The 12338-nt window shown below is 40.6% G+C and overlaps 1 protein-coding gene across 1 annotated transcript in view; it reads left to right on the plus strand.

The window, feature by feature from the left end:
- LOC141004351 (inactive N-acetylated-alpha-linked acidic dipeptidase-like protein 2) overlaps positions 1–12338 on the plus strand; it is a 438618-nt gene that overhangs the window by 11930 nt on the left and 414350 nt on the right. The window contains exon 3 of the mRNA XM_073475786.1: positions 1731–1765. The gene's annotated coding sequence lies outside the window, so the exon portion shown is untranslated. The remainder of the gene's footprint in view (positions 1–1730; positions 1766–12338) is intronic.

Raw genomic sequence — 12338 nt, forward strand, 5'->3', positions numbered from 1 at the left:
ACAGAATGTACTGTTATATGTGTCTATGAATGTGTAAAGTGGGATTAAATATGCGTAAAGGATTATGTATGTACTATATTGAAGCTGCCCAGTATTGCACATTGTTGGCTACCGTCCAAACTGTACATGTACTACACAAATAGTTTTTTTTTCTTGTAAAGTATGGATTTGTTATCAGCCTCTAGCCTCATTTAATAATCACATATAACAGCTTCGCAAGGGAATGTCATGCTTAAGTTAAACTCCAGTATTCACATCTGTAGTGTACATAATATCCTCTGTAGCAAGAAACACTATAAAATGGAAGCAGGATCAATAAATGGTGAGGTAATAAAGTGACTGCAGGTACATGTAATTTACTAAGTCTTGAAAAAAGTGGACGTAATGTTTAGTTGTTTTTAGTTTGGAGGGGAAAAGTGGGTAAAAGTAGGCCCCCTCCTCACTTTCACTCTTAACCTCTAACACTAATCGCTACAGCAAAACTAAGAGTCTGCTGTGCTTCATGCCAAACTTGCAAATTGCCTCGATAATGTCTTTGGTCCTGCCTGCTTTAATATCTAGAGGCTGATTAAAAATCATGTGGAGAAGTTGTTGGACTCCTGACATGCCTGAGTGATGCTGTCTAATATACATTATCGTGTTCGACCTGTATCCACTCACATACAACTGTCAAACAACGCTGGCACATCATGCTCGTCCAATCCATCACTTGCTCTCCAAAACTGCCCCACGCGGCTGATGTGAAAGCGGCGGGCAGGTCCTCTAGGCGTCTCTTGTGAATAAGCCACCGCACATAGCGGCATCACAGTGTGTTCTTTGTCTTCATTTATTGTGTCTTCATCTTCTGCTGCTTTGTTGTGTAATGGCCATAGGAAAACAGCTTGTAGGCGCATTACCACCTCTTACTGGATAGGATTGTGGATCACGGTGATTATAATTTCGCCAACTGTCATATACTCTCGCCATATGACAGTCAGACATATTCATTGTTTTGGCTCTGTGCACCGGACCGTGACATCCGTACCGAGACGTTTCGGGATGAATACATGTACCGTTGCGCCCCGACTTGTTGTGTTGGACTTCAGAGTATACTGTATGATCTTAATCCCTCCACCACTGGCTGTAGGTAAATAAAGTCAAGTTTAAACAACGTTTTCTGGTTAGCTTTTTCATTGGGCTGAAACCAGGTGAAAAAACTAAGTAATAAGAAAGAATGTAGCTAATGTGAGCTTGTGCTCTTGCTACAAACTAAAAAAAATATTTTCTTGCCCAACTAAGCTTTTTCCGTGAGCTGTAGCCGGACCTAGTCTGACCCCATGCGTCTACATCGCTTTCCTCTTCTTTTTCAACCGGTCATATTTAATTGTTTCGTAAACAATCAAAACCATCTGAGCTTTACTGGCAGGATTAAAGGCTAGGAATACCTCTCTACCTAATAACGACACTGACATCTGTATGTTTCTTCATTACAATCAGCATTAAGCGTTGAGTTAACTGCTTCTGGAAATCACCAGCTCTAACTATTTCCTTGTTTACACAGAGGGCTGTAGCTGGGAAAGGATTTGTTTGGACAAGATATTATAAAAGAGTAAACACTGAACACACTGTCAGGTGATGTTCGTCTGAATACACTTACCTCTTCACTATTATATATTGACACTATGATACTGTGTGTGTACACATTTAGATGCTGGACCATTTCATATTTTTGATTTTGTCATTTCTTGCAGGCGGAGAGGATTTGTCACCAGTAGTCCAACAGAAAGTAAGCCACTCTGTTTTATTGCATCTTGCATGAAAAGAGAGCTTGAGTTTCATTGAAACCTCTCGCCCAGTGTCCGCCTGCTCTCTGCCGCTGTAGTTCTCAGTTCTTTCTTGCTGTTCAGCACTGGAACAGATGCCCTATTGTAACTTTCTCCTATTGTCGGCCTCCTCTCCTTCTTTTTCTTCCTCTGTCTTTCTTTTCCCACCCACCCTCTCCTTCTCTTCGTCCTGTTCCTCTACTTTTCTCTTGTAAGCCTTTAATGGTGATTAGCTGCGCCGTGCTGAATGTGTCCCTGTGTCTCCCCTCTCACTGGGAGTACAAGTGCTGTCACTGAACTCAGTCCTGCGCTGTTAACTGAGCTATTGATTCACCTCAGATGAATGGTTGGGATACAGTATGGGAATGTGGTCTGGGGATACAGGTAGCTGTGTGTGTGTGTGTGTGTGTGTGTGTGGGTAGGGATGCCTGAGTGGACTCCTGTTACCGTTGACGGAGCTGTATGTGACAGGGTTCTGGCTCCAACACACTGGTTGCTTCTTAATATGGAGATATGCTTGATAATGCAGTTACACATGCACACACACACACATACACACACACAAAGACACAGTGTGTTCACCCTCTTAGATCCCCTTCAGGGAGCCTGGACAAAGGTTTTCAGTACAATAGGGGCTGGAGCTCCTTGAGCCCTCTTTAATACACCAAGACTTCACCCACTCAGACGCACTTGTTCAGAACTTTGACTGCATTGTGTATCCATGCACAGTGGAGCAAGTGTGCAGTTGTTTTATGCATCTGACTATACAACCCTGTTGCCGCCCATTACCTTCCTTGCAAGTCATACTTTATAAAAATCAGCAACATGTTGATGAAGGTTCTCAGTCATCCAGGTCCTGATAATTCTGAGTGCTATATCGTATATGTTACCCTCCGTCGCTGTGAAGAAGACAGATGGTTTGAAAGAGGAGTAAAAGAATCCATCTATGTCAAACTTTGAAGATTTTTTTCTTTACTTAAAGAGCAACTTAACAGCGGCTGAAATCTTGTTTTTGCTGACCTCTTGGGGTTAAACTTCTCACCTGACTAAAGTAGGGCTGGGCGATATGGCCATAGAATAATATCCCAATATGTTAGGCTTTATTTGGAAACACTGTATATCTTGATATTTTGAAGTCTCCTCAAAAGCACTGCATAAATATTAGAATGAGCAGTAAGATCAAATATGTATGCTCCAGTATACAATTCCTCAAAGCGTTGCCCGTGGCCCGACGGCAGCCTTCAGAAACATTCACATGCGTGCATTATACTTTAATCAACCACTGTCCATATTAATACTTTCACTTTCAGTAGTCTATATTTAATACACTGCTCAGCTACAGCTGCGTTTGCTGCTCACAATGTTAAAAATGTAATGTTAAACGGCATTATGAGACCAGGCACAAATCCTGTGACAGGTTTATGGGTTTTTCCTGTGCGGCCATCAATCACATGCTGGCTCCTTAAATTGCCGTCGGGTCATCAAAACGTTGAAGTCCTGCTTTAGCAGGTTTGTTGATTTGTTGACAGAAAGCTGCTCACAGTGGGAGATGCTCGAGGCACATTGCACTGTGGGACCAGACGTCAGCCTGTCATTATGAACCACTTCCATTGTAATACATCTAATAACACGAAATGTTTCATCAGCATGTTAATTTGCTGGTCTTAGATCCTAATGGAACACTAAGCGTGTATTAAGCCTGGTGCAGTGAAAAGGTCAACCAGTTTTGCATTTACCTTTTTATAAAATTTATGCAGGTGCTTTAATTAAAACTATGAAGATCAGGCACATTCAAAATGAGATCCAAGTCATTTCTAATAAAATGAAAGGTCACAAATGGTATTCTACTTACTGACACCTACACCCAACATTTGGTAATTTTCTAAATTTTAAATTGGAATTAGGACTGCATTGCTCAAGACTTTGGACTGATAGTCAGTATAGTGTTAAACCACATTTCGAATGACAGTCAAATCTAATTTATGCCGGTAAGATCACAGTGAAATGGGGGTTTGTCGACTAATTTGGTTACTTGTCCTTCATGCCTATGGATGGATAAGGCAGAGAAAAGGCAGCCTCCTCCATGGTTGGCCCATTATGTAGTCTTATACTTAGAAAATTATCATCTTCATGCCTAATGGTGCATAAGGACAGACAAGCCTCCTCCACTGTTGGCGATCTATTGCTGACTTGGCAGCGTGACCGCAACTCATCATCATCGCTGCCTTTCAGCTTCGCTTTTTATGTGCCTAGCATCCCATTTTCTTTTTACTTTTTCTTTTTTTTTTAATTCACAATGAGTTTTGGACTGAACACTAACATTGCATTTGCAATGTTGACATCTTGAGACACTGCAGGTCAAAGATTTAGGCAGATCTGTTGAATATCCGGTTTAATTCAAAGTGTGAGTGTATCCCTGTACTCATGCCTAGTGGCGTATAAATGAGAAAGCAGACTCCTCCAGTGCTGGCAGTTCACAGCCTGCTTGGCAGCCTGACCGCAGCACATCATCCCTCCCTCAGCTTCTGCAGCTCTTCTCCAAGTTATTTTTTTTTTCCTTTTTCTGAGGTTGTTTGCTTTTACGTTTGTGTTTATTCCATGCCTCGAGGGCTCCCTCAATGTTACGGGCATGTGTTCTTCCTGATATCCTTAAGTGTGGCCAAATGTGATTTTAAACCAACTAAATTAATTGATTTGTTGATTATGCAAAAAGGCAAACAAGCAGGAAAAAAAGAAAAAGATCTACATAATTTCACCCCCCAGCTTGTCTGTGCTACTACTTTACATTGAAGTCAGCATGAAATGATACTTTGCCCATCAGTACCTTTTGCATGTGAGTGCTGTAGGAATCCCTGCGAGGTGATCATTGAAGAATATGGCCAGAGCCCTCGTTGAAGCAATACATTGAAATTCACACCTTTTAAGAATGCAATATGTCACCACCGGTGGCGAAATGGCTTCGATATCACAGCACAAAAAAGTGAAATGGCATGTTGACATTGTTGCATTTGTCACGGAAACCTTATGGCGCCCCAAACTGCATGCTGTCTCATTAACTTACAGCTTTCAGCACCAATTGGTTGGAATGAGGAATGCTGACTGGAAACTCTAAGAAACTTTTTTTTTTTTTTTTTTTTTTTACACAATACTGTGACAAGCACTTGGCAAAGGCCAAAATTCAAAATGTCAAAATGTCCCTTAAAACTTTATTTCAGTCAGCACGATGAGGAGGCTGCTGGATGATGAGAAATCATAATCATTCACAGTATTCAGTCTTCCAAGCTTTCACCAACTGTCATCTCTTTTCTCTGTGCTCATATTCTGCGGCTCCTGCTGCACCACAGCTCAATAACCAAGCTTAGCAGTAGGCAAAGCATTATCCCCCCTTTAATGTGAAATCTCATTAAATTAGTTATCCGGCTTCGGTGTTTCTTACCATCAGTTTGCAAGATGTTTTTAATGCATCATCATCACCTCTCTTCAACCCACAAAACTTTTTCTCTGCCAAAACATTGTGGGAGCCGGGCATCGAGTGGCTGTCCTTTTGTTGGGAGCTTATTGATGAGTTGCTAATGAAAGGCCTATTAAAGGCGAGCATATTGATCCACCGAGGGCCTGATGACAGTATCATTGCAACAGGGACACAATTGAAAAAGACATGCACTGCCAAGCGGCTGAAGAGCGAGGATGGAATAATCATCTTATACACTGCTCCTTTGGTCACTGTTGTGTTTTTGTTTTTTTAAGTTAATGTCTGTGTTACACTCCTCTCTGTCTGTCTGTCTTAATCTCACATTTGAATGCAAATGACTCATCACACACAAAGTGAATAACACTGAGGCAGTACCAAACAATAACATCATGGTTTACAGTGATTTATGCTAACTTTGTTCCTGTCTGTCCCATCATTTGTCATGGCCCTTGGTGCTGATGTGGAGAACCTTTTTAAACTGCGGCCCCCATTCCTCACCAAGCAGCTCAACTGACATGTGTACGCATGACATCAACAAATCGGCAATGAGTGAGGGATCTTTGTCGAAACCAAACATCAACTGATCTGATATAATGAGTTATTCAATTCAGTGAGGTTAGAGATGAGTAATGTGATCCACTGTACATCAGAAAACTCATGTCAAGTCTTTACTTGTAACATCTATAGATGTAGACCTAAAAATATGTAATTTATGGGCTCTAGTTCAAGTACTTCTCATTTTTCCAAATGAATCTATTCTTTAGGAGAATACTTTATTCCTTGGTGCAGAGAGTGTTTGCAGAGTTTGTTGAAATGAAATATTTTATTTTATTTAGCCTTTATTTAACCAGGCGAGTCCCACAGATCTTTTACATAAAAATACATAACCTGTACCAACTTTTTCTGCCTTTGGCAAAAACGTAAAAAAAAAAAATGTATAAAGTCCATAAGAGACGGGTCAATATTGAGTGCGAAAGTGTTGCTTTTTTAAAATTAAATTCAACAAATTGGGAAATGTGTGCTACATTGAGTGTGAGTTGGATGAGAAGCTCAGAACCACTGTCATCATCAGTATCTACACTAAATACAGTGTGAGGCTACAACCAGCAGGTGATGAGTTAAGGTAAGCATGAACACTGGAAACAGGGGGAAACAGCTTGCCTGTTGTCAGACAACCAGAGTGGTTACTGCTCCCAGCCAAAAAATTGGTCCCCATAACACCACAACTTGTTATTTTTGAATATAATAAAATAATGTTTATCTTGTCAATTTGTGAGCCTTACATGTGCTGGAAGGTTTGTTTCTCATTTTGGGTTAGGCCAGCTGTTTTTTCCCTGCCTTCAGCCTTTAGGCTCAACAATGCTAAATGCCTGCTGGCTTGAGCTTCATATATGCTGCACAGACATGACAGTGGTATCAATATTCTCAACAAATTCTCATAAAGATTGTGAAAAAGGCTTCTATCCAAAATGTTGAACCAGGTCCACTTGTTAGCTTTTTTCAAACCTACCAACTGCATCTCAACGTCCTCCTCAACAGATGCCGTTTGCTCACTCAAGGTGCTGCAGTGGGCAATGAAATGTGTGTACACGCACTTTGCTGGCAGATTGTCATGTAAATATTATTGTTTACTTCAGGATCATTGCAAAAAAATATGAAATATAAGTATTAAAGTGGACGTATTATAAACTCTTTCAGTGCTTGTGTGAAAAAAACTGTGTGAAAGTTAAGTCTCATTTGAAGCCAACTGAATAACGATTAGTAGGTTTGATGCTGGTAAGAGTTTTTTCGTGTGGCTTCATGTGTTTGTAATGTCACTGCAGCGCTAGAACAGCTAGTGTTGGCTTCGTTTGGTATGAAAAAACCTGATTTGTTCTGGGATCCTCACTGTGTGTGTGTGTGTGTGTGTGTGTGTGTGTGTGTGTGTGTGTGTGTGTGTGTGTGTGTGTGTGTGTGTGTGTGTGTGTGTGTGTGTGTGTGTGTGTGTGTGTGTGTGTGTGTGTGTGTGTGTGTGTGTGTGTGTGTGTGTGTGTGTGTGTGTGTGTGTGTGTGTGTGTATTGCTGCTTTGTGTGACTTTACTTGATAGACATGCCCTGAAGATAACGATAAAGGTACATGTGAGAAGGATGGACTGTATTGAACAGTACCTCTGTCACTGCATGTGTCTCAAAGCATGGAGCATTGTTACTTTGCATGTGAGCAGATTAGAGTGAAATGGCTCAAAAGTGCAATCTCAGACTCGATCTTAATTCCTTTTTCTTTCCTTTTCCTGCACTCAAAAGCATAAAATGAAATTAATTTAGTGTCTGTGTTGTGGATTCAGCACATCAAAACAAGATTTTTCTTGATTGTAGCAGACAAATAAAAAACTTCAGCACCTGCAGGTTGATATCTGCCGTCCATTGATTCAGAATTAAAAACGTGAATGTAGATGTAAAAGTCACCTTTAGAGCACATCTGAAAAAGGTGCACACCTCTACACTCCCCTTGGACGGCTTCCCTTTACAGTTTCCTTTTGTTATTGTACTACAACCAGTTCCTTTCAGACCTTGCCCATATCCAGTGTCCGTCCTTAAGGGAGGAGTAAGCTGTGAGCTGACTGTATGACTCACTCCTCACACCTCTACAACGAATGCCATGTCAGAGCCAGATTGCTGTGATGTTGTAACACATAGTCAGTTGTTAGTGAAAGCTTATCATGGCCCCAAGTGAAGCTTTAATGTAATCAAATGTCAGGTAAAAGAAAGATGGTGGCTTTATGGTACAGATATTTATCTTTGCTATAATTATTATTATTAACACCACACTAACATATCCAGCCCTTTCAGAGAGTCACCAGGAGACTGGGGTAAAATTAAGTGTGTTTAAACACTGAAGGACATTACACTTAAATAAAACATAATGTGCATGTGAGTTACATTTCTGCCCATAAGCAATCCCTGCCAGATAAAAACCGTGTGTCCAAAAAGCCAATTTTCATAGAAGTTAGTCCTGAGTCCTGCTCCCCAAATGAAAAATGAGCATGCATTCGAATCACCAGTAAATAAGTCACACATGTCGAGGAACAGTTTCTGTGCAACACAACAGGTAGGACTGTTTAAAGTGTACATGGCCGACATTAACTTGGATAATTTTAGCTGACACGGCAGAATGAAACACTAAAAACAAGACTTTGATGTAAAGGTTTATTACCTTTGACAATATATTTTATGACATAAGAAAGACGTCATAAAATGTGCCGTAGCAGACTCTCATTAGATACCAGTATTAGTATTTATTCAGCAGCTGTATTACTTTGTTACAATGTAAAAGAAAATACTAAAACTCATCAAACATATCTATTGCAAAAATATTTCTAAATATCTGTTAATATTAATTATTGTACTATTTTTTTCACAAGAAAAATAGGGGGAATATCATATCATCATCATCATCAATCATCATATTTTCCCCCTGCTGCCCTGGGATTTAATTACATGTGATTTGATAAACAAGCTAGCCTATTATTTTATTTGTGACCCCTATCACCCACTAGGTGACCGTGGCTAGCTAGTTGTAAGTTAGTCTTAAATTATTCATTCTTAACTCAATTATCAAAAAGTTCTGATTTACTTTCAGTGATAAAATAACTTACATTTATGACAATCTTTTATGAATCCTGCCTAAATAATCATCTTATATCACTGAGGGCATGTCGCTGTCTCTCGTCACGGTGCCCCTCAAGCACAGGAGGCCGGCCTCCAGGATGAAGAAAACAGTCGGTTCACGCAGAATACCTACCGTCTTTATATCAACATGGATCAACCAAATGTTGTTTATTTCACAAATCAGTGTTAACTTTCCCAACACATGACTGCGTTTGCTGTAACCTTACTTTGCGACACTCATGTGAAGTTATCTTGAGTCCATCTTCAGCATTACTTGCTTCAGTGTGGACTTCTACCTGATGGTTGTAGTCGTTGAGCTGACATATTCAGGTGAGCATTAAGTTTCTGGTTTACATGCTCCGGGCTTTACTCGTGTGTGTGTGTGTGTGTGTGTGTGTGTGCGAGCGACAGGTCCGGACACAAACATAAACGTGCAGTAATCCAAAAATATAATTTGACAATGGCGCACTCAGTCACACACAAACTGAGAGCTTAGAGGGATTTTAATTCATCCCCACAATGAATAAACATGTGCTTTACAACACTGTGGCTACTGACAGCCGTGTATTAGCTGCGCCTGTGTGTCTGAGTGCAGTGTCAATCACAAACACACACACACGCATGCAGGACACACTGTCGAACAGGTTAGATGAGTGCAGGTAAGAGAGGAGGAAGGGCTATGCTAATGTCAGTACACACACCCACATACACACACACAGAAGCTAACATTCAGGCAGACAGTTCAACTAAAACGCAGCCAGGACAGACTAACAGGTGTAAAGGTGAGCACCGAGGGCAGGCAGATACTGTAGACAGGTAGAAAGGTGTAGGTAAGCAGTCATACAGGTAACGAAGCAGTGTGTTTTATAGGCAGGCAGAGTGTCAGGCAAACAAGCAGGCAGCTCTCCCTGCCTGCTGTAGTGTTGTAGCTGGAGAAAACAGTGGCAGCAGCAGCAGCAGCAGCAGCACAGAGAGAGGAGCCATTAGACCGGCCTTTATCCTCTGCTGCCCCCTCTTTGAGACAGACACACACAGACTGAGCCAACCTCTGGGGCGTTCAACCAGCTCAGCTCTGCAAGGTAAATGTATAGATTCAGTTTGCTTACAGCTGCAGTACTTCAGCTGGATGTGTGGATGTGTATGCATGCTCTCGCCTTTTTTCTTAAATTGAGGTAATTAGTTGCTTTCCTTCATCCATCAGTGGCTGTGTTTACATGCTGCTGGTCATTCTCCGGTTAAACAGTCAATCAGGTTAATCAGTTTACATGAGCCTTTGCCGCTTTGAGACCGAATCCAGTAAACAAGTTAACAACATTTCCTCCCTTTTTTTTTAATGAGCAGCAGTAGCTTAGCTCAAATAGGCAGGAGGGAAAATGAAGTGATGCACACTGTCGTGTTTGAGATCATAAACTACCCATAATGCTGTGTGAGTTTAATGGTGGAAAGCGAAAGTGAAAGTAGCCACAGAAACCAGGTTTCTCACAGTGAGAGTTTGGTGGGTAATTGCAGCCGAGTTTCATTTGGTTCCTGAGTAACCAAGTGATAGGAGCTGATAATGAGTGTGTAGGTGCACCGGTTACCACGCAACACACCACACCAGGCCGGCCCCCGTGACTGAGAGCTGAATTTGCACGCCGTCCTCTGGAGGATCCTCCTCAGTAACATTCATTAACGGAGGGCCAGGGGGAGAGTAAAAGGACCTGCAGTACAATGTTGCCTACCTGCTGTGGTTTTGTCTTACCGTGTTCTGCATGCGTCAGGGGTAGTATGAACACACACATGTACACACACACACAGACAGACAGAGATGGGGGTTGGTATTTAACAGGTGTCGTGGCTGCAGGCATCTGGTAGCAATGTACCCCTCTGTGTGTGTGTGTGTGTGTGTGTGTGTGTGTGTGTGTGTGTGAGAAACAGACGGAGGAAGGAGAGACTTTTGAATCTAAAACTGTATTTGTTTAAAGCACAATTAGCACAGAGGATAGCAGCTTAAAAGTAATGAGCACCAAAAACAGTCATAGTACAGTAATGTACAATTCACCCAAGAACTGTATAGGGACATGAGTATGAGTACTTGAGTACACACTTAGGACATGAATATTCATTCAACATATGATCAATTTTTTAGATAAAATGAATAAAAAAGCAAGTTGACCTTGTTCTATATTCAAGTTTACAGCTTTTTGATGGAACACAGCCATCTCTGAAAACACAGATCTATACAGCAAAGATGATAGATGTGAAAATTGAAATTGTTCTGCATGTTCACTCGTACGATGCTCGATCTAATGTTACAGGCAGAAAGTCACCCAGGAGGTTTGAGAGCGATGTTTTCATTACATTTTTGAGAAAATATTTTGACAAATTAAATTAAGCAAAATGTGCAGTGCAAGCTTTGTAGTGTTAAAATTGGGTATCATCGAACATCTGGCTTGATCGTTAACCATTTACTTTTTAAGCACGAGGCGAAGAGAGCAGGAGCTGATAACAGGCAATTTCATCACATCATTTGCTACAGCGCGGGCCGTTGTGATGCCACCGGGGGAGATTAGCCAGCTCATCACGAAAAATGGTGATGGAGATATGTTGGAGTTAATCTCTGTGGAAGAAGAACGTTTCCAGCGTTTGTTGAGCTGCAGTACAAACCTTACAATAACTATGAGAGTGGAGGATATGTATGGGAAAAGGGCAGCGAAGTGTTGACAGGGTAATGTTAGCTACTACTGACAGTGGCGCTTAAGATTTATTGCTCTGCCTAACCCTCACTTTCTCTTGGTGCTTCATTTTGGACTCTGTTGTTACATTAGATTTATTCATTACTTTTGAGTACTCAGTGACAATTTAATGCTAGTACTGGAATGTGAAAATTATTTGAAATGCCAGTCCCTACAGTTTCTGTTCAAATGTAATTGTGTTTGTACTCTTTAGTGCTGCTTTATACTGTTTTTTCACCTCTTCTCAGAGGAAAATATTGTACTTTTAACTTAATTGCAGTACATATAAAACATATAATCAGGTAAAAATATGATTAATAATATGATCTATTATAGATTAAACTACCTGTCCATATGTACATACTGTCATATCAGTAATAACAAGTCAATAATATATTATACAGTATATAAAAAACCATAAGAAAATAGTAGGTCAGGACAATATAAAGATGGTAGATGGATAATATACAGTAGCATTCTGAAAGGAGACATCAGTACGCTTTGCTGGTTACTTTAACTTGAAGAGTATCAAAGTGATTTACTCTACTCAAAATTAGTTACAGATATTGGGATATGGGTGCATATAAGGATGTGCATGGATATGCAATAAAAGTCAAATGAAATGTGTTATTTTGGGGACCAAAAATATTCACAAAACACAAAATAATAATTCAGATCACAGAATAAACAATCGAGTGAAAC

The sequence above is a fragment of the Pagrus major genome, chromosome 11, assembly GCF_040436345.1.
Source record: "Pagrus major chromosome 11, Pma_NU_1.0".
In the NCBI taxonomy this organism is placed as follows: domain Eukaryota; kingdom Metazoa; phylum Chordata; class Actinopteri; order Spariformes; family Sparidae; genus Pagrus; species Pagrus major.